Consider the following 20,914-nt stretch of genomic DNA (forward strand, 5'->3'; position numbering starts at 1 on the left):
ACCAGTCAGAAAGGGGATTCCCATTATGCTTACGGGGATTCCATTTACATACAGAATCCCCATAAACTTAATAGGAATCACCCAAAAAACACATGTACACAACCTTGAAATAAAAAAAAAATTATACGTTTAAAATTAATTAAAATACAATTTCTTGAACTTTTAAACAATTAAAAACATTTTTGGAAAAATAAATTTAAATGTTTTAAAGGGGCTAAAAATAACCTATAACTAATTTTAACGTTTTTTTATGTATAAAGAATCTTAAAAAAATTATTTTAATATTTATTTAAACTCTTACCCTGGTAAAAGAAGGCCCTATGCCTGCTTTTACCAGGCATTCGCTGGGCAGTAGTTGGGCAAATCCGCCCGCAGAGGCCCTTTTCCCGGGGATGCGGAGAATCTGTCAAGATGCACGTGGTCATAAGCCCTGGAAAGTCTGGGCCAATATATGGCGATTTACCTCATCATTGCCTTTCAATCCTCCCATCAGATCACCCCTTAACCTTCTCAGCGCTAAAGAAAGAAGCTCAAACCTGCATCTCTGGTAACATCCTATTGAATTTTCCATTCTTTTCCATTTCTTTCATATCTTTCCTATAATTGGGTGCCCAAAACTGCACACAGTATTCCAATAGTGGCCTAACCTAGGTCTTCTACAAGTTCATAATAACCTCCTTTGCTTTTTTATTCTATGCTCCTGAACTAAAGATTTGCCTTTTTAATGACCTTATCTCGCTGACCTACATCGGCTCCTAATCCGTTAACACCTCGAAATTAAAATTCTCATCCTTGTGTTCAAATCCCTCATGGCCTTGTCCCTCCCTATCACTGTATGCTCCTCCAGCCCTACAACCCCCTGCGATCCCTGCGTTGCTCCAATTCTGGCCTCTTGTGCATCCCCAATTTTCATCGCTGCACCATTGGTGGCCGTGCCTTCAGCTGCCTGGGCCCTAAGTTCTGGAATTCCTTCCCTAAACCTCTCTGCCTCGTTACCTCTCTGTCCTCCTTTAAGATGTTCCTTAAAACCTACCTCTTTGACCAAGCTTTTGGTCACCTGTCCTAATATCTCTTTATGTGGCTCGGTGTCAAATTTTGTCTGATAAAGCTTCTATGAAGCACCTTGGATATGTTTTACTGCATTAAAGGCATTTTATAAATGCAAGTTGTTGTTACCGACTTCGGCTGCCACTTTTAATGATCTGTGTATCTATGCACCAAGATCCCACTGCTCCCTTTAAACAGTTGAAGTTACATCCTTGCCTTATTCTTACTTCAAAAATGTATTAATTTACATTGTTCTACATTGAACTGCATCAGTCACCCATCTGCCCAACCACATAGCCTATCTCTGACCTCCTGCAATCTTTTCATAATCTTTCTCACAATGTCCCATACCCTTTAATTTGGTGTCTTCAGTACATTTCGCTATAGTTCCCTCCAATCCTAAATCCAGATGCACTGCTGTTGTTGGCTGCTGAGTTTAAACAGTCCAGTACCCATCCCCTCCCCTCCTCACCCCACCTCACCCCTACCCGCCCCTACCCTCCCTACCTCACCCCCTCCCCTCCTCTCCCCTACCCTCCCTACCTCACCCCCTCCCCTCCTCTCCCCTACCCACCCCACCTCACCCCTCCCCTACCCTCCCTACCTCACCCCCTCCCCTCCTCTCCCCTACCCACCCCACCTCACCCCTCCCCTACCCTCCCTACCTCACCCCCTCCCCTTCTCTCCCCTACCCACCCCACCTTACCCCTCCCCTACCCTCCCTACCTCACCCCCTCCCCTCCTCTCCCCTACCCACCCCATCTCACCCCTCCCCTCCCCTCCCCACTTCTGCCCATCTCTCCCCTACCCTCCCTACCTCACCCCTCCCCTCCTCTCCCCTACCCACCCCACCTCACCCCTCCCCTACCCTCCCTACCTCACCTCCTCCCCTCCCCACCTCTCCCTTACACTCCCTACCTCACCCCCTTCCCTACCCTCCCCGCCTCATCCCTACCCACCCCCCTCAACCCTCCCCTCCCCACCTCACCGCCTTCCATACCCTCCCCCTCACTGCTCCCCTCCCCTACCCTCCCTACCTCACCCCTCCCACCTCACCCTTCACCTCACCCCTACCCTCTCCTCCCCACCTCACACCACCTCACCCCTCCCCTCCCCTACCCTCCATACCTCACCCCTCCCACTCCCCCCTACCCTCCCCCCTCACCCCTACCCTCCCCGCCTCACCCCTGCCACCTCACGCCTACCCTCCCCACCTCGCCCCTAGCCTCCCCACCTCACCATTTCCACCTCACCCCTGCCCTCCCCACCTCACCCCTGCCCTCCCCACATCACCCCTGCCCTCCCCACCTCACCCCTCCCCTCCCCACCTCACCTCTACGCTCTCCACCCCTTCCCTCCCCACCTCATCCCCTCCCCTCCCCACCTCACCGCCTTCCATACCCTCCCCCCTCACCCCTCCCCTACCCTCCCTACCTCACCCCTCCCACCTCACCCTTCACCTCACCCCTACCCTCTCCTCCCCACCTCACACCAACTCACCCCTACCCTCACCACCTCACTCCTACCCTCCCTACCCCTCACCCCTCCCCACCTCACCCTTCACCTCACCCCTACCCTCTCCTCCCCACCTCACACCAACTCACCCCTACCCTCCCCACCTCACTCCTACCCTCCCTACCCCTCACCCCTCCCCACCTCACCCCTCCCCACCTCACCGCTCCCCACCTCACCTCTCCCCACCTCACTCCTACCCTCGCCCCCCCTCTCCACCTCACCCCTACCCTCCCCACCTCACCCCCTCACCAACTCACCGCCTTCCATATCCTCCCCCTCACTCCTCCCCTACCCCCCCTACCTCATCCCTCCCACCTCACCCTTCACCTCACCCCTACCCTCTCCTCCCCACCTCACACCAACTCACCCCTCCCTCCCCACCTCACCCCTGCCACCTCACCCCTCCCCTCCATCCCTCCCCTCCCCACCTCACCCCTCCCACCTCACGCCTACCCTCACCGCTCACCCCACCCCTCCACATCTCACCCCTCCCCACCTCACTCCTACCCTCCCTTCCCCTCCCCATCTCACCCCCCTCCCCTCCGCCTCACCCCTCACCCCTCCCCTCCCCCTCCCCTCCCCCTCACCCCTCCCCTCCCCACCCCACTTCTACCCTCCCTTCCCCTCCCCACCTCGCCCCTACCCTCCCCACCTCGCCCCTACCCTCCCCTACCTCACCCCTCCCACCTCACCCCTACCCTCCCTACCTCACCCCTACCCAGCCCCCTCACCCCTACCTTCCCCACCTCACCGCCTTCCATACCCTCCCCCTCACCGCTCCCCTCCCCTACCTCACCCCACCTTCCCTCCTCACCCCTACCTTCCCCCCTCACCCCTACCCTCCCTACCTCACCCCTGACCCCACCCCTCCCCTCCTCACCCCTTCCCTCCCCACCTCACCGCTCACCCCACACCTCACCCCTCCCCACCTCACTCCTACCCTCCCTTCCCCTCCCCACCTCACCCTCTCACCCCTCCTCTCTGCCTCACCCCTCACCCCTCCCTCACACCCACCCCTCCCCTCCCCACGTCACCCCTCCCCACCTCACTCCTACCCTCCCTTCCCCTCCCCACCTCGCCTCCACCTCACCCCTACCCTCCCCAACTCACCCCCTCCCCTCCCCACCTCACCACCTTCCATACCCTCCCCCTCACCCCTCCCCAACCCTCCCTACCTCACCCCTGCCACCTCACCCCTCCCCTCCCCTACCCTCCCTACCTCACCCACTCCCCTCCTCTCCCCTACCCACCCCACCTCACCCCTCCCCTACCCTCCCTACCTCACCCCCTCCCCTTCTCTCCCCTACCCACCCCACCTTACCCCTCCCCTACCCTCCCTACCTCACCCCCTCCCCTCCTCTCCCCTACCCACCCCATCTCACCCCTCCCCTCCCCTCCCCACTTCTGCCCATCTCTCCCCTACCCTCCCTACCTCACCCCTCCCCTCCTCTCCCCTACCCACCCCACCTCACCCCTCCCCTACCCTCCCTACCTCACCTCCTCCCCTCCCCACCTCTCCCTTACACTCCCTACCTCACCCCCTTCCCTACCCTCCCCGCCTCATCCCTACCCACCCCCCTCAACCCTCCCCTCCCCACCTCACCGCCTTCCATACCCTCCCCCTCACTGCTCCCCTCCCCTACCCTCCCTACCTCACCCCTCCCACCTCACCCTTCACCTCACCCCTACCCTCTCCTCCCCACCTCACACCACCTCACCCCTCCCCTCCCCTACCCTCCATACCTCACCCCTCCCACTCACACCTACCCTCCCCCCTCACCCCTACCCTCCCCACCTCACCCCTCCCACCTCAGGCCTACCCTCCCCACCTCGCCCCTAGCCTCCCCACCTCACCACTTCCACCTCACCCCTGCCCTCCCCACCTCACCCCTACCCTCCCCACCTCACCCCTCCCCTCCCCACCTCACCTCTATCCTCTCCACCTCTCACCTCACCCCCTCCCCTCCCCTCCCCACCTCATCGCCTTCCATACCCTCCCCCCTCACCCCTCCCCTACCCTCCCTACCTCACCCCTCCCACCTCACCCTTCACCTCACCCCTACCCTCCCCTCCCCACCTCACACCAACTTACCCCTACCCTTCCCACCTCACTCCTACCCTCCCTCCCCCTCACCTCTCCTCTCTGCCTCACCCCTCCCTCACCCCTCACCCCTCCCCTCCCCACCTCACCCCTCCCCTCCCCACCTCACCCCTCCCCTCCCCACCTCACCCCTCCCCTCCCCACCTCACCTCTCCCCACCTCACTCCTACCCTCCCTTCCCCTCCCCACCTCACCCCCCCTCTCCACCTCACCCCTACCCTCCCCACCTCACCCCCTCCCCTCCCCAACTCACCGCCTTCCATACCCTCCCCCTCACTCCTCCCCTACCCTCCCTACTTCACCCCTCCCACCTCACCCTTCACCTCACCCCTACCCTCTCCTCCCCACCTCACACCAACTCACCCCTCCCTCCCCACCTCACCCCTGCCACCTCACCCCTCCCCTCCATACCTCCCCCTCCCCCTCACCCCTACCCTCACCACCCCTCCCACCTCACGCCTCCCCTCCCCACCTCACCGCTCACCTCACCCCTCCACACCTCACCCCTCCCCACCTCACTCCTACCCTCCCCTCCCCTCCCCACCTCACCCCCTCCCCCTCACCCCTCCCCACCCCACCCCACCTCACCCCTCCCCACCTCACTCCTACCCTCCCTTCCCCTCCCCACCTCGCCCCTACCCTCCCCTACCTCACCCCTCCCACCTCACCCCTACCCTCCCTACCTCACCCCTCCCACCTCACCTCTGCTCTCCCCTCTTCACCTCTCCCCTCTTCTCCTCACCTCACCCTTCCCCTACCCACCCTGCCCCCCAACCCCACCCCTCCCCCACCAACAGACTGTGCTCCCCCACCCTCTATTGAAAGCCGCCAAGCAGGAGGTTCTCAGCTACCTGCTCAGCATATGGCAGATCTCCATCATCCCTTCCCACCAAACCTTGCACACAGTGACCACATTAACAACACAATGGCCCAGAACTTGGTGTCGGGAGCTTCCCGCGCGTGCAAGCCCCCGATCTGCACTCACCCTGCGCGCTGACATCTGAAGCCCGGGCCTGCTTGCATTTCCTGTGACAGGCCCGGTTCAGATGTCAGCGCGCTGTGCTTACCTGATCCAGTGGCGTAGTTAGTGCGATGTGCCGGCTGGGATCAGGTGAGCACTGTACAACCAATCAGGGGAGGGGAAGGTTCATTCATGAGTTTGAGAGTAAGAACTGTCAAACTCATGAAAGCTACGGGGGCCCAAAACACTATTTAAACTTTAAATAAAAATTTAAAAAACATCCCAATCATTAAATTAAGTATAAATAAGTTTAAAAAAATAATTTAAACAATTTTTTTTTTTGAAAAAAATAAATTTTTAATAAAAAGGGTCTAAAACTAAACTTACCTTATTGTAGATTCTTTAAAATAATAAACCTGTGGAAAAAAAATTCTAAATTACACTAAAACACCACTTACCTGTAAAAGTAAATAATTACGTGTGCTTTTAGACATGCGCAAATCCCCCAAAACAGAGGAAATCCAAGACGCACGCGCTGCCCCCTACAGCGCACGCGCTAGCCTCTTCACCTCTTGGGTTAGAGGAGAGGAAATGCCGGTTTTCAGCGCATGCGCTGTGCATGCTGAAAACCGGCATTTCCTCCGGCCAGACGCGTGAGTACCCCTTCCGTACTCACGCGTTTGGGGAGGAATTTCTGCCCCAATGCAAACACCCCCCCTCCCATCTGGAGCCTGGACACGCACACTCAGCAAATGCAAGCCAGTCCCAAGGGTCACAGGACCTTGCACCATGCAAACATCTGCAAAAAGAATGTCGCAAAGTAGAGTTCGTTTGGTTACCACAAATCATGTCCGTGGTTTCTATTGCAACTCCTACAAGTCTTGTCATTTTTAACCGTGATTAATCCATGATTTCCCCAAATTTGTACCGTGACTTTACAGCCTTAAAAGAAAAGAAAGATTTGCATTTATACAGTGCCTTTCACGACCACCGGACGTCTCAAAACGCTTTACAGCCAATGAAGTACTTTTGGAGTGTAGTCACTGTTGTAATGTGGGAAACGCAGCAGCTAATTTGCACACAGCAAGCTCCCACAAACAGCAATGTGATAATGACCAGATAATTTGTTTTTGTTATGTTGATTGAGTGATAAATATTGGCCCGGGACACTGGGGATAACTCCTCTGCTCTTCTTCGAAATAGTACCATGGGATCTTTTATGTCCACCTTAGAGAATAGTTGGGGCCTCGGTTTAGCGTCTCATCCAAAAGACAGCACCTCTGACAGTGCAGCACTCCCTCAGCACTGCACTGTAGTGTCAGCCTAGCTTTATGTGCTCAAGTCCCTGGAGTGGGACTGTGAACCCACAACCTTCTGACTCAGAGGCTGACACTTAATCATACCAGAGCTCGATCCTGGCAGAAAGACAGAGAGTGCTGGAAAACACTCAGCTGGTCAGGGGGCATCTGTGGAGCGAGAAACAGAGTTAGCGTTTCAGGTCAATGACCTTTCATCAGAAAGTCAGCCAAGGGAATGGGTGGGCTTGCAGTGGACGGTGGTGGACAGCCTATCCCCAGAAATAGAGACGTCAAGGGAGGGAAGGGAAGGGAAGAGTCAGAGATGGACCATGCGTAGGTGAGGCAAGGGGCTCAATGCTGACCTTGCCTTATGCCCACGTGGGTGCTTTGGAGCATGAGTCACTGAATGTGATCAGGAGCTAGAACCCGTGGCTGATTACTTTTTCCCCTCTCGCTAGCTCCGTGGTGTAGTGACCTATAGTAGCTCCCCAATTGCTGAAATTACCTGGCTCACGATTTTTATTGTTATATTGATATCATCCCCAGTTTGAGGGACATGAATGGCAGCAAAATAATTCCTTTGAACACATTATAGCCCTATGTTGTCACCCTATTGGTCCTTTCAGCCTTGATGATTACAAACAATTTATTTTCAACAAAGACAGTCCGGTTATCAGTTCAAGCACTGCCTGAGCCTCTCTCCCTCTGGGCTACAACACTGGGAGATCATTCAGTGAGTGAACCAGCCCAATATTTATTCCGTAAGCAAAAGAGTTCTGAAAACTCACAAGTGACAAAGACACGCAGCGATTTATTAAAAGATCTTTCTCAGAAGTGGAATAAATTCCATATATGAATAAATAAATTATGTAACGAAGCATTGAGAATGAAATGTTGAATAAATTATGCAAATAATGAAACATCTGATTTTATCACACATTTCTGTGGCAAAATTATTGTAGTGTTTGCCCGCATACTTTTTAAAATAAAAGAAGTAACAGTTTTGCCCAATTTCTTCAACTAGTTTGGTTTATATAGACTATCAAAGGATGAGTCTGGCTGGTTTCAGACTTATGAAAGACTTGTCACCTCATTTCACATTTTAAACCCTTTGAAATCGCTTCTGTTCTATTGTAGGGTTAAAAACGAAAGATTTGGATTGGGCGTGCTTTGGTCAAATGTGTTTCTCCAACAACAATTGCCCCTTGAAGTATGAGCAGGAACTTGAGTGAATGCCTGTTATGTACAATCGGTCAGAGTACACTGTACACCGAGAGGTATAACAGGGCAACTGCGACATGACTCAATACGAAGCATCAGAATTATTCATTTAAATAATTTACATATCAAGATGCTGACAGGAATTTTCTGATAAGATTGAATAGACTCCCACCATCACTATGGGGCTTAAGAGTTTTCACAATGCCACAAAGCCTCCGTACGTTGATCCCCAATTAAATTTCCATGCTATGTTGGAAACAGTCTTAAGGGATATTCACCATACCACACATGCTATACAACGCACAAAATGTTTGGCTTCATGAACGTGTGTGGATTTGACTCTGGTATATTTCCGTGAGTGTAGATCAGACTGCCTTGCACATTTCACACAGTGAATTCTCCTGAAGATTAAATCATGCCAACAGAGCCTAGAGTGGTTAATTGGGATTGTTAATTGGTGATGAAGCTTTAAGCCAACAGTTACTCTGCTTGTAAACTGTATTTCTGAGTGGGTGTTGAAGTAAATTTGTATCCATCATGCACAATCTACTACAAGCGGAAAAGATATTGGGGGACTTGAAATAACAGAGGAGCAATTTGGAAATGGAACAAGGACAATAAATATCATTCCGAGCAATATGGGATATTTAGAAAAACCAAAATAGGAATTAGTTTAATTGTACTTTCCATTCATAATACTTTTTTTTTTAAAGGAAAGCTTGTCAGTGTTTCTGACCTGTGTTTCTGCCTTTAAAACAGCATTTTGATGACATGCTGTGCTTTTCAATCTAACAATCCGCTATTATCTTTGTTATGTAAAAGACACAGCACCAGTAATCATTAGCAAATATACCCGTTCTGTTTTCTAAGTGACTGGTTATTCTCCAAAGATGAGAAGCAAATTAAGCACGAATATACAAGTGGGTGTAAGTTGTCCAGATTTCAGGGCCTTGTGTTTAATGAGGCTGTGCCTCTAATGACAGTGAAAGGATGTAGGTGCAAATTACATCAGCACTGCCAATTCTTGCACTAAGTTTTTGCGGCATACCCAGAATGCAGAGCCCATTGCAAATCATAAATGTTGCCTCAAAGTCAGTCACTGCAAAGTGAGGTTATCCTCAAGCTTGCTGAAGCATGCATTGCTGGTCAGCGCCCTTTAGCAACACATTTCTGGCACTTTTTATAGTCAGAATTACATCATTGCCACATGGTTGAATCTCCTTCACGCCTGGGGTTTGTATGTTTATGTCCAGTCTGTGATTGGCTGCGTTTGCAAGTCTGATTATCCTAAATGCTTCCATTATGTGCAATCTACAAAGTTATGTCGAATAATTGTCAGTGCACGTCACCAAGGCTTTTCTCCAGTTCGCGCCCTTTTAAAACCCGCGCTTGGCATCAATTAATCATTACTTCCTCATGTTCTCACCCTCGCTCCTACCTTTATGTACTTTGTTAATACTTACAGGATGGGCCTCGGCCCTTCACCCAGGTAACTCATTGTATGTCAGCCGTGGCTCACTGAGCAGCATTCTCGCCTCTGAGTTAGATAGGTCGTGGGTTCAAGTCCCACTCCAGAGACTTGAGCACAGAATCTGCACTGCCTGAAGGGCAGTACTGAGGGAGCGCTGCACTGATGGAGAGGCAGTACTGAGGGAGTGCTGCACTGATGGAGAGGCAGTACTGAGGGAGTGCTGCACTGTCGGAGGGGCAGTACTGAAGGAGCACTGCACTGATGGAGAGGCAGTACTGAGGGAGTGCTGCACTGTCGGAGGGGCAGTACTGAAGGAGCGCTGCACTGTAGGAGGGGCAGTAATGAGGGAGCGCTGCACTGTAGGAGGGGCAGTACTAAAGGAGCGCTGCACTGTAGGAGGGGCAGTAATGAGGGAGCGCTGCACTGTAGGAGGGGCAGTACTGAGGGAGCGCTGCACTGTCAGAGGGGCAGTACTGAGGGAGTGCTGCACTGATGGAGGGGCAGTAATGAGGGAGTGCTGCACTGATGGAGAGGCAGTAATGAGGGAGTGCTGCACTGTAGGAGGGGCAGTAATGAGGGAGTGCTGCACTGTCAGAGGGGCAGTACTGAGGGAGTGCTGCACTGTAGGAGGGGCAGTAATGAGGGAGCGCTGCACTGTAGGAGGGGCAGTACTGAGGAAGTGCTGCACTGTAGGAGGGGCAGTACTGAGGGAGTGCTGCACTGTAGGAGGGGCAGTAATGAGGGAGCGCTGCACTGTAGGAGGGGCAGTAATGAGGGAGCGCTGCACTGATGGAGGGGCAGTAATGAGGGAGCGCTGCACTGTAGGAGGGGCAGTAATGAGGGAGTGCTGCACTGTAGGAGGGGCAGTAATGAGGGAGCGCTGCACTGTAGGAGGGGCAGTAATGAGGGAGCGCTGCACTGTAGGAGGGGCAGTACTGAGGGAGAGCTGCACTGTAGGAGGGGCAGTAATGAGGGAGCGCTGCACTGTAGGAGGGGCAGTAATGAGGGAGCGCTGCACTGTAGGAGGGGCAGTAATGAGGGAGCGCTGCACTGTAGGAGGGGCAGTAATGAGGGAGTGCTGCACTGTAGGAGGGGCAGTAATGAGGGAGCGCTGCACTGATGGAGGGGCAGTAATGAGGGAGCGCTGCACTGTCGGAGGAGCAGTACTGAGGGAGTGCTGCACTGTAGGAGGGGCAGTAATGAGGGAGCGCTGCACTGATGGAGGGGCAGTAATGAGGGAGTGCTGCACTGTAGGAGGGGCAGTAATGAGGGAGCGCTGCATTGTCGGAGGTGCCGTCATTCCAATGAAACTTTAAACCAAGGCTCCATCTGCTCTCTCAGGTAGGTGTCAAAGATGCCATGGCACTATTTCGAAGAAGGGCAGGGGGGCTCCCCCAGTATCCTGGGCCAATATTTATCCTTCAACCAACACCTCAAAAAGATGATTGCATCATTTATTTAGTTGCTGTTTATGGGAGCTTGCTGTGCACAAATTGACTTTTTCCTACATTACAACAGTGACTACACTTCAAAAAGTACTTCATTGGCTGTAAAGCGCGTTGGGACGTCCTGAGGTCCTGAAAGGAGCGATTTAATACAAGTCTTTCTTTCTAAAATAATGAAGGAACTGGTTGGTGCTGGAATTACAGTATGTTGTTACTGCAACCCCTTCATGTGTTTAGTGACACCAGGTCAGGTCTGACACTTGTGTATGTTTGCCTTGGTGACTTTGGTTAGTTCTTGCCCAGGCAGTTGGTTTAAATTCTTCACCGCAGTAGAGTGCTCCTGCTCGGAGCTGCCACTCGTTCCCTGCTTTGCAGAGGCACACTGTTGAGTCTGTGCTTTCAAATGTAGTTATGCTGAATAACTGGACACAGACAACAGAATACTTAAACAGGTCTTTAGTAATTGAGGGTCAGGGCTGAACTGAAATACACTTTGCTCCACAGGGTTTATATACCGGTGTGGTCACCTACAATATACAGGAGCCATCAGAAAGTAGTCCATCACCTTAAGGTAGTCTCTTAAGGTGGTACAGGTTACATACACTACAATTCCTCCCTTTTTAGCTTAACAGTGTACACCCCAATTTAAACATAACATGGATAACATATATACAACTTTCATACAAAACTGTTCAAAGATTCAGCCTCTGAGGAGGCCTCCTGATCCGGGCCGGATAACGCCTTTCAGGGGTCTCTGGTTCTCATTGCTGGGGTGACTCATCCATTTGATCTCTTATGGATTGAACATCATCATGTACGTTCGAGTCTGAGGTAGATGCTACAGGCTCAATAACTTCTTCAACTGGTGTCTCTGCCGTAGACATGGGGTCGACCCTTGTTCTCGATTCCACAAGTTGGTCAGCATGACGTCGTATTACGTTCTCACCTACGTCTACCGTGTACATCAAGGGTCCTTGTCGGGCACGAATTGTTCCGGATTGCCATTTATCATTCCTATAGTCCCTGGCCAACACTGGTTGTCCTATTTCGAAACTCCGAGTGGCCTTGTTATTTACGTGCTGGAATTGTTTGTTTTCGACTTCCCTATGCACATTGGGTTTTAACAAATCCAACCGGGACCGCAACCTCCTGTTATAGAACATTATGGCAGGGCTTTGATTTGTCACTGCATGCGTGGCGTTTCGATATGCCATCAGGAAATTGTCCACCTTGTGTTGTAGTGGAATATGGTCTTCGCTCATGGCCTTTATCGCCTTTTTGAACGTTTGTACAAATCTCTCGGCCAACCCATTGGTAGCCGGATGATATGGGGCAGATGTATAGTGTTTCACCCCATTCTTTTTCATGAATTTCTGGAATTCTTCTGACACGAACTGTGGTCCGTTGTCTGAACATATTTGTTCCGGCAACCCATTCCTTGCAAATATGGTTCTTAGAACTGCGATCGTCTTTTCAGAGGTAGTGGTCGACATCTTAATCACTTCTGGCCATTTAGAATGTGCGTCTACCGCTATCAAAAACATGGAATCCATGAATGGACCTGCAAAGTCGATATGCACACGTTGCCATGGGGTTGAAGGCCATTCCCACGGATGCAGCGGTGCAATTGGAGGTGCGTTTTGAACTTTTTGGCACCCTGAGCAGCTTTTAGTCAGATCCTCTATTTGTTTGTCGATACCTGGCCACCACACATAAGCCCTAGCAAGGCCTTTCATCTTGACTCCCCCCAGATGACCTTCATGCAGTTCCTTCAGAACACTCTCCCTTAATTTAGGAGGAATAATCACCCTTGTTCCATACATCAATGTTCCTTGACAGACGGACAGCTGTTCTCGTCTGGCTGAGAATGCAGGTAACAGTGGTTCGCCATGTGCTGGCCATCCCTTCACTGTCAAATCATAGACCCGAGACAGTGTCGGGTCGTTTCGGGTCTCTCTCTCAATACTCGCATTGGCGACTGGTAAGCATTCGATGATGGTCGAGTGAAATATCTCGACAGGGTCAACTGCCGGTGCCTCTTCCGCTGTAGGTAGTGGCAGGCGCGACAGCCCATCAGCATTATCATGTTGCTTTGTACCTTTGAATTCGATATCATATTGATGTGCCCCTTGGAAAAGGGACCACCTCTGAAGCCTCTGCGCCGTCATAACCGGAACACCCTTCTTAGGGTTAAAAATGGAAACCAACGGCTGGTGATCTGTCAGCAGCGTAAACTTTTGGCCTTGCAGGTAATGGTTAAATTTCTTAACTCCCCACACGAGGCTGAGAGCCTCCCTATCTATCTGAGCATAGTTGCGCTCTGCGGAGGTCAATGATCTGGATGCGAACGCGACTGGCCTTTCCAAGCCATTTGGCAACTTATGTGAGAGCACTGCCCCGATACCATATGGAGAAGCATCACAAGCTAAACGAATAGGCAGCGTTGGGTTAAAGTGAGCCAACACTTCCTTAGAGGTGATCAGTGCCTTGCTTTTTTGAAAAGCCCGCTTACAGTCCTCGCTCCACTTCCATGGTACTCCCATTTGCAAAAGAGTGTTCAGCGGGTGTAACACCGTGGATAAATTTGGAAGAAACTTGTGGTAATAGTTAATCAACCCAAGGAACGACCCCAACTGGGATACATTTTCCGGAGCGGGAGCTTTCACAACAGCTTCGATCTTGTCAGGTGACTTATGAAGCCCCTCCTGGTCAATGACGTGGCTGCAGTACGAGATTCGCTTCTGAAAGAACTCACATTTCTGGCGATTAACTCTGAGTCCATATTCTTTCAATCTGGTGAGCACCTGCTCCAAATTCGCGAGGTGTTCCTTATCATCATCTCCTGTAATCAGAATGTCGTCCAGGTAGCATTGTGTGCCTGGAATTCCCTGTAATACCTGCTCCATGGCCCTTTGCCAAATCGCTGGAGCCGATGCCACTCCAAAAACCAGTCTATTATACCGATATAAGCCCTTATGTGTGTTGATCGTGAGATACTGGCGTGACGCTTCATCAACTTCCATCTGTAGGTACGCCTGCGCCAGGTCTATCTTGGTGAAGTGTTTCCCGCCAGACAGCGAAGCGAAGATATCCTCAATCCGCGGAAGCGTATATTGCACCGTGTGAAGAACCGGATTAACAGTGATCTTGAAATCGCCACAGATGCAAACCTTCCCAGGTTCCCCCGGCTTGTTGCTCAACGAACGCTTCATGACGGGAACAATGGGCGTGGCCCATTCGCACCAGTCCACCTTTGACAGTACTCCCGAACGTTCTAGCCCTTCCAGCTCTGCGTCTACAGCAGGTCGTATCGCATAAGGTACCGGTCCGGCTTTGAAAAATTTTGGGTTTGCATGTTCTTCAACCTTGATGTTTGCCGTAATTCCTTTCAGTGTTCCCAGTCCCTGTTGGAACACCTCCTTAGCATCGTCCAATATTTTGGACAGTCGTTTAGGTTTGACGTCGTCCTCTTTACAGGAATCTACAGTTAGTGCTTGTAAGGAATGCCAGTCCACATTTATTCTCCAGATCCATTCCCGTCCCAGTAGTGGCGGACCTCCCTCAGGTAACACATACAAGTCCATTCCCTGACTTTCTTTACCATTGTAGACCACCTTTACCTTTATCTTTCTGATGGGGTATACTCTTTGCCCCGTGTATGTTTTCAATACAATCTCCGTATCCCTCAGGGGAATGTGTGAGAATAACCTTTTGTAATCTTGCTTATTCATGACCGTCAATGCCGATCCAGTGTCCAATTCCATCTTCACTTGGACTCCTGCTATCCGAAGCATGACCCAGATAGTTTGGTGGTCTGCTGTGTTACCCACATTATGTATTTTTAGACAACCCAGTTCCTTACTGTTGGAGTTTGAATCCGTCTTCTGTTCATCCGAACTGTTCTCTGTCACCTTGTGTACTTTTTTGTACTTCTCCTGCGGCGACTTTTTGTTGCTGGTCTTCTTTCCTGACCGGCATACTCTCGCTATGTGACCAAGTTTGCCACATTGCCTGCATTCTTTATCTTTGAACCAGCACTGGTTCTGGTCATGCGTTGTCCTTCTGCAATGATAGCACTTTACTGCGCCCAATGCCATTTCATTGGTGCTGAATTCCGATGGCCTTGTGCTGCTGCCTCGTGCGATGCTGCAATGCTGAAAGCTTTGTCCAGCGTAAGATCCTTTTCCTCTAGCAGTCGCTTCTGGGTTCCTTCCTTTAGTAGCCCACACACAAACTTATCTCTCAGAGCGTCTGCTAGTCCTGTACCGAACTGACAGTACTTTGATAACTTGCGCAGTTCGATTAAGAATTCAGCGTTGCTTTCCTCTTTAAGCTGAATTCTTTTGTAAAATTTAAATCGTTCCGCTATCAGCAGCGGCGTGGGGTTTAAATGCTCTTGCAGGATAGTAACAATATCCACGAAACTCTTTCCTACCAGTTTATCTGGTGTTACAAGGTGCCTTAATAACCTGTACGTCTTCGCACCCATCGAGTTTAATAGGGTTAGTGCTTTCTTATCCACCGGTACCTCATTCGCTGTACAGTAAACTTCAACGCGTTCCACATAAGTGGCCCAATCTTCTACATTGCTATCAAAAGCAGTGATGTTACCCGTTTTTGGCATCCTTGTTGAGTTTCCTTTATTTTATTTTATTTTTCAAAATGGTGGCTTCCCGCGCTTGGCGGCTTTTCCCGCGCTTGTCTTCTTCCCCCGCCGACTAAAATGGCGATTACCGCGCTGTTGCCGTTCTCGCCTCCCAGCGGTCCTTTATTTCCCCCGACGCTGCTGCTCTTGTTCCCCGCCGCTCCCGCGGTCCTCGTGGACATCAACGCTTTTCTGGCTGCTGCGCGTCTCTGCCCCGATTGCAGTCCGGCCCCTGACACCGGCTGCGGTCGTGTTCTCCGCCCTTTTCTTCGTTTTCCCTCCCCTTCTCCCACTGACAACTCGGCCGACTTCCCCTCCGTGCCGCTCGATCGGGCTTACCCGCCGCTGTCGTAGAAGGGATGATCACTGCCTGTTGCTGATGGTGGACTTCGTGTGTGGTGTATGTAACCGTTCCACCTTTAAGAGAACTATTTTAAGAGATGCACTACTTTATCTTGGCTGCTGTATACTGTAATACCGGTGGTGACCACACCGGTATATAAGTGCTGTGTAATGATTTATTGGGCAGTTCAGCCTGACCTTCGACTAGTAAAGACCTGTTGAATTTATTCTTGTGGTCTGTGTGCAGTGATTCTTATTAACAATAATTAGAACACACAGACTTAACATCGTGGCCAGCAAACCAACCCGGGTTCCCGATGGCCTCCCGTGCGATGCAGTGCTCAGCAGGATGTTGAGGGCGGATGCCCCTTTTCGACGCCCGTTCTGAGGACGAAGCTTCCTTGGATGCAAAACTGCCGCTAGGTATGATCAGACTCGTCGCCACTGTTGAGTCTGTGCTTTCAAATGTAGTTATGCTGAATAACTGGACACAGACAACAGAATACTTAAACAGGTCTTTAGTAACTGAGGGTCAGGGCTGAACTGAAATACACTTTGCTCCACAGGGTTTATATACCGGTGTGGTCACCACCGGTACTACAATATACAGGAGCCATCAGAAAGTAGTCCATCACCTTAAGGTAGTCTCTTAAGGTGGTACAGGTTACATACACTACACACACTTCATGTTGGTCGCTGACTGGTGACATTGTTGCCGTCTATAGGCAGGTCTTCATTCCAGACTGTTCAGCTTCCCAGCTGAAGGAGTAAATGTGGCATCAAGTGGAAACATGAATGGGAAAATCAAAGCATTCATTGTAGCAAAGAGTGACCTGGGGGAATTGTTACAAGCTGGAGAAGAGAAAATTCCATTGTCTTTCCAAATAATTCTCCAGCTACTTCCCCAGAAGTATTTTGTCCCAGGAAGCAATGCCTACCAGGCAATGAATTCCTAACCACAGTTCACACTCTCTCCACTAAATCCCATTCTTCCCTTTCAGAATTGTACTGAAAGCCAAGACAATTCTCTTAACTTTAAGTACATACTGTACTGTAGGAACAATGCTCCGGGTACCTTAAATTGTAGCCCATTTACACCATGCTTAATCCTAAGAATGCTTAGAACAGCTACAAGACAGAAATCATAGAATTACATAGAATGTGCTGCACAGAAACAGGCCATTCGGCCCAACTGGTCTGTGCCGGTGTTTATGCTCCACACGAGCCTCCTCCCACCCTACTTCATCTTACCCTATCAGCATATCCTCCTATTCCTTTCTCCCTTAGTTACTTATCTAGCTTCCCCATAAAGGCATCTATGCTATTCGCCTCAGCCACTTCCTGTGGTAGCAAATCCCAGTCTTCTCCCTGCAATTAACTTACACATTAAGAAGGCAGATAGCTCTGTATATCTGGATGTGTATATTTGTGACCCACGCCCAAACTGTAAGACACTGGAAAAACATCTCAGGTCTATAACTTAACCAAAATTTGACCCCTAACCTGAAGAATTGGAACCATTAACGTTTACTCTGCAAAATGAATGCACTGCAGGCTATGATTGTAACACACACACACATCAATCTATTTACTGCTATCTATCCACCGCTCTGTTTATTTATTTGTCTGTTAGTGTTGAATAGGATTGGGTCAGTACACTCAACAAGCTTGGAAATACCAGCAGGAAATTACTTCAAGATGATTTTTTGAGAACAATGTGTAGAAATTGAAAACAGTTTTTGCTTCTAGTCGCCCGAGTATTGTTGGATGGTGTGGACACCAGTCCTTGGAGGAGCACCATCTTTCATAGATTTATGTAAGCTTTTTTCTAGTGTCAGTTTGTACCAGCTTCAGATCAACACATGGACTCATGGATAATCACAACAAGCTGCTGCATGCCTGTGATCTTGCGCTGCAGTTTTGTGTCAAACCAGACTTCAGATTGATGCATCGTGGCTAAAAGAGCATCCTTCAGGGCAGTTTGTAAATGCCGTGTGAATATAGAAGGGAGGGAAATGCTTAAAATAATCAAATCTAACTTTAACCCCCCCCCCCAATTGAATTCCTACCATCAATAATTCATAGCATGTTCCTGGTAAAAATGTGACCATTACGATATTGGAAGCTGTTCTCCTGAGAGCAGAGAAGGTTAAAGGGAGACCTAATAGAGATAGTCAAAATTATGAGGGGGGTTTTGATAGAACAACTAGGGAGAAACTGTTTCTTCTGGGCCAGTAACCAGAGGTCATAGCTTTAAAATAATTGGCAAAAGCACTAGAGGGGGAATGAGGAGAAATTTCTGCACACAGAGGGTTGTTAAGATCTGGAGCGCACTACCTGAAAGGGTGGTGGAATCAAATTCCATAGGAACTTTCAAAACACAATTGGATAAATGCTTGAAAAGGACTCATTTGCAGCGTTATGGGGAAAAAGCTGGGGTGTGGGTCTAAATTGGATAGCTCTTTCAAAGAGCCGGCACAGGCACGGCGGGCCGAATGGCCTCCTGCTGTGCTGTAAGATTCTATGAAGTTCTAACTGGATAATGACTTGTCATTGGGGCAGCTGGAATGATGTAGAAGCTAAAGAGATGGCCGGTATGTACCTGGTGCATAAAGAAGTCTGCTTGAACTGATGAGAGTGGCCAATAAACTATGACGAAGGACATAGGCGCCCCGAATCTGGCTGGTTCAAACAAGCCAAGACGGAGGCAGCGGTTACATTCTCAAGTACTGTTGTAAATGTAATCACATACTCCTCACAATGAGCAAAGTTGGTCACTGTCTGCTGCTAGCTCATTTTATCAGGTGTTCCCTCTATATTACTACTCACTGCTTTGAAATCCAAATGAAATGAAAAGAGAACAGAACTGTAGGAGGAAGAGATGCAAACAAGGGAAACCTGGAATAAAAGAAATAGAAATTGCTGGAAATCCACAGCAAGTTGGTCAACACTTGTAAAAGAAAAGTGCGTTAACGTTTTGGGTGGCACATTCCAGCAGAACTGACAAGAGGTCCCACCTAAAGCGTTGACCTGCATTTCTCTTGCAGATGCTAACTTTGCCTGCTGTTGCGTAGGAGGAAATACTTTCAAAAAGCAAAGCACTTGTTTCCTTTCTTCCTTATCACCATAATAGAGTTTTATAAAAACTCCCGCTTGATTAGAGCAGAGCAAAATTACAGTTTTGTGCTGCACCCGTGCAGAGTAGGGTTGCCAACACTGGTTGGACATATTCCTGGAGGCGTCATCACATGACCTCCTACCGCCCGCCCCCCCCCCACACTCCTGCCATTGGTCGCACGACATGTCCACTGTCTCGACACCCCGCCTTCCCACGGCCAATCAGAAAGCGGGCAGTCTCTTCCTTAGCCGATTTGATGATTCTTGGCTGTCAGTTAAATAGTCTTCTTTCCCCATGGCCAATATTTTTACAACTAATAAACAAAAGTGTTCAAAGCATTTTTTTTTTTTTAAACACAATTTTTTTTAAAGCCTCTCTGATTTTTTTCTCCCGGGTTCGTCTTTAATTTCCGGAGACTCCAGGGCAATCCTGGAGGGTTGGCAACCCGAGTGCAGAGACTCAAGTTTACAGGTGAGCTGGAGGCCCTGATTGTCTCAGCCGATCTGGAGCCGACATTAAATACCCGCTGAATGCTGCTCTGTCCACTGATCTGGTTCGTGCAGTCCATGAAATGCAGCATTCAGATCAAGGGAGGAAAAAGGCAAACAAAAAACGTCTGAATTGTTTTTACTGTAAAGTTATATTTGATTGAATCTCTTTTTCTACTTTGAGCAACTAGCAATAGTTCTTGCTCATTTCTTCACATCTTTTGCCTCCTTTCCAGTGTAAAATGACACTGCCTAAACCCATTATAGAATCATAGAATGCTTGAACTATGTGGATTTTTGTCAGGTTAAGGGTTATGGTACTAAGGCGGGTAGATGGATACAGATCAGCCGCGATCTAATTGAATGGCGGAACAGGCTCGAGGGGCTGAATGGCCTCCTTCTGTTCCTATGTACCTAAAGTAGTTGCACTGTTTTGGACAAGCCTTTCACATTCCGCAAATATTGGCCCAGAAATTCGGGTCGGGGGCTTCCCGCGGGTGCAAGCCCCCGACCTGCACTTACCTAGCGCGCCGGCCATTGAGCTGTGGGGCCCCGTGGAATTCCGATCCTGGGCCTGCTCCAACTGCCGGCGCGCAGTGCTTGCGTATCCCAGGGGCCGGTTAGTTCGATGCGTCCCCTGGGATCACGTGGGCCATGGGGAGCCAATCGGAGCAGGGAATGCTCCATTCATAAGTTTGACAGGAAGAGCTGTCAAAACTTATAAATACTACGGGCCTCAAAACATCACTAAATCTTCAAATACATTTTTTTTAAATCACATTTTTTAAATAAACTAAATTACATGAAATAACTATTTTAAACAATAATTTAAATTTTTGAAAAAAATAATTTTATTTTCTAACGGGGCTAAAAATAAACTTACCTTGCTTTAAAGTATTTAAAAATAATAAACCTGTGGAAAAAATGTTTTAATTTTAATTAATTCACCACTTACCTTGTAAAAAGCAGGCCTTACACCTGCTTTTTAAATGTGTAACTTCTGGAGACTTACCCTCTCGGGAAAACCTGCAAAAAAAACGTAAGTTCGATGCGCACGCGCAGCCTCTCCTGCGCACGCGTTCGAACTCTGAACCCCTTCGTTCAGGGGAACGGAAGTGCCGGTTTCCCGCGCATGCGCAGTGCATGCAGGAAACCGGCACTTCCATTGGGCCTACGGATGAGTACCCCGTGCGTACTCACCTGTGGAGACCCGAATTTTTGGGCCGTTATGTTCTCCAACCAAACTAGGCCGACAGAATAAA

At 49.9% G+C, this 20,914-nt stretch overlaps 1 protein-coding gene across 1 annotated transcript in view; it reads left to right on the top strand.

The window, feature by feature from the left end:
* The window catches only part of LOC147124696 (zinc finger protein basonuclin-2-like), a 246,991-nt gene that overhangs the window by 222,377 nt on the left and 3,700 nt on the right, over positions 1-20,914 (top strand). The gene's annotated exons all lie outside the window — the stretch shown is intronic.

Source organism: Somniosus microcephalus, chromosome 1 (assembly GCF_052327205.1).
Source record: "Somniosus microcephalus isolate GS21.2 chromosome 1, FLI_Smic_1.0, whole genome shotgun sequence".
Classification (NCBI taxonomy): Eukaryota; Metazoa; Chordata; class Chondrichthyes; order Squaliformes; family Somniosidae; genus Somniosus; species Somniosus microcephalus.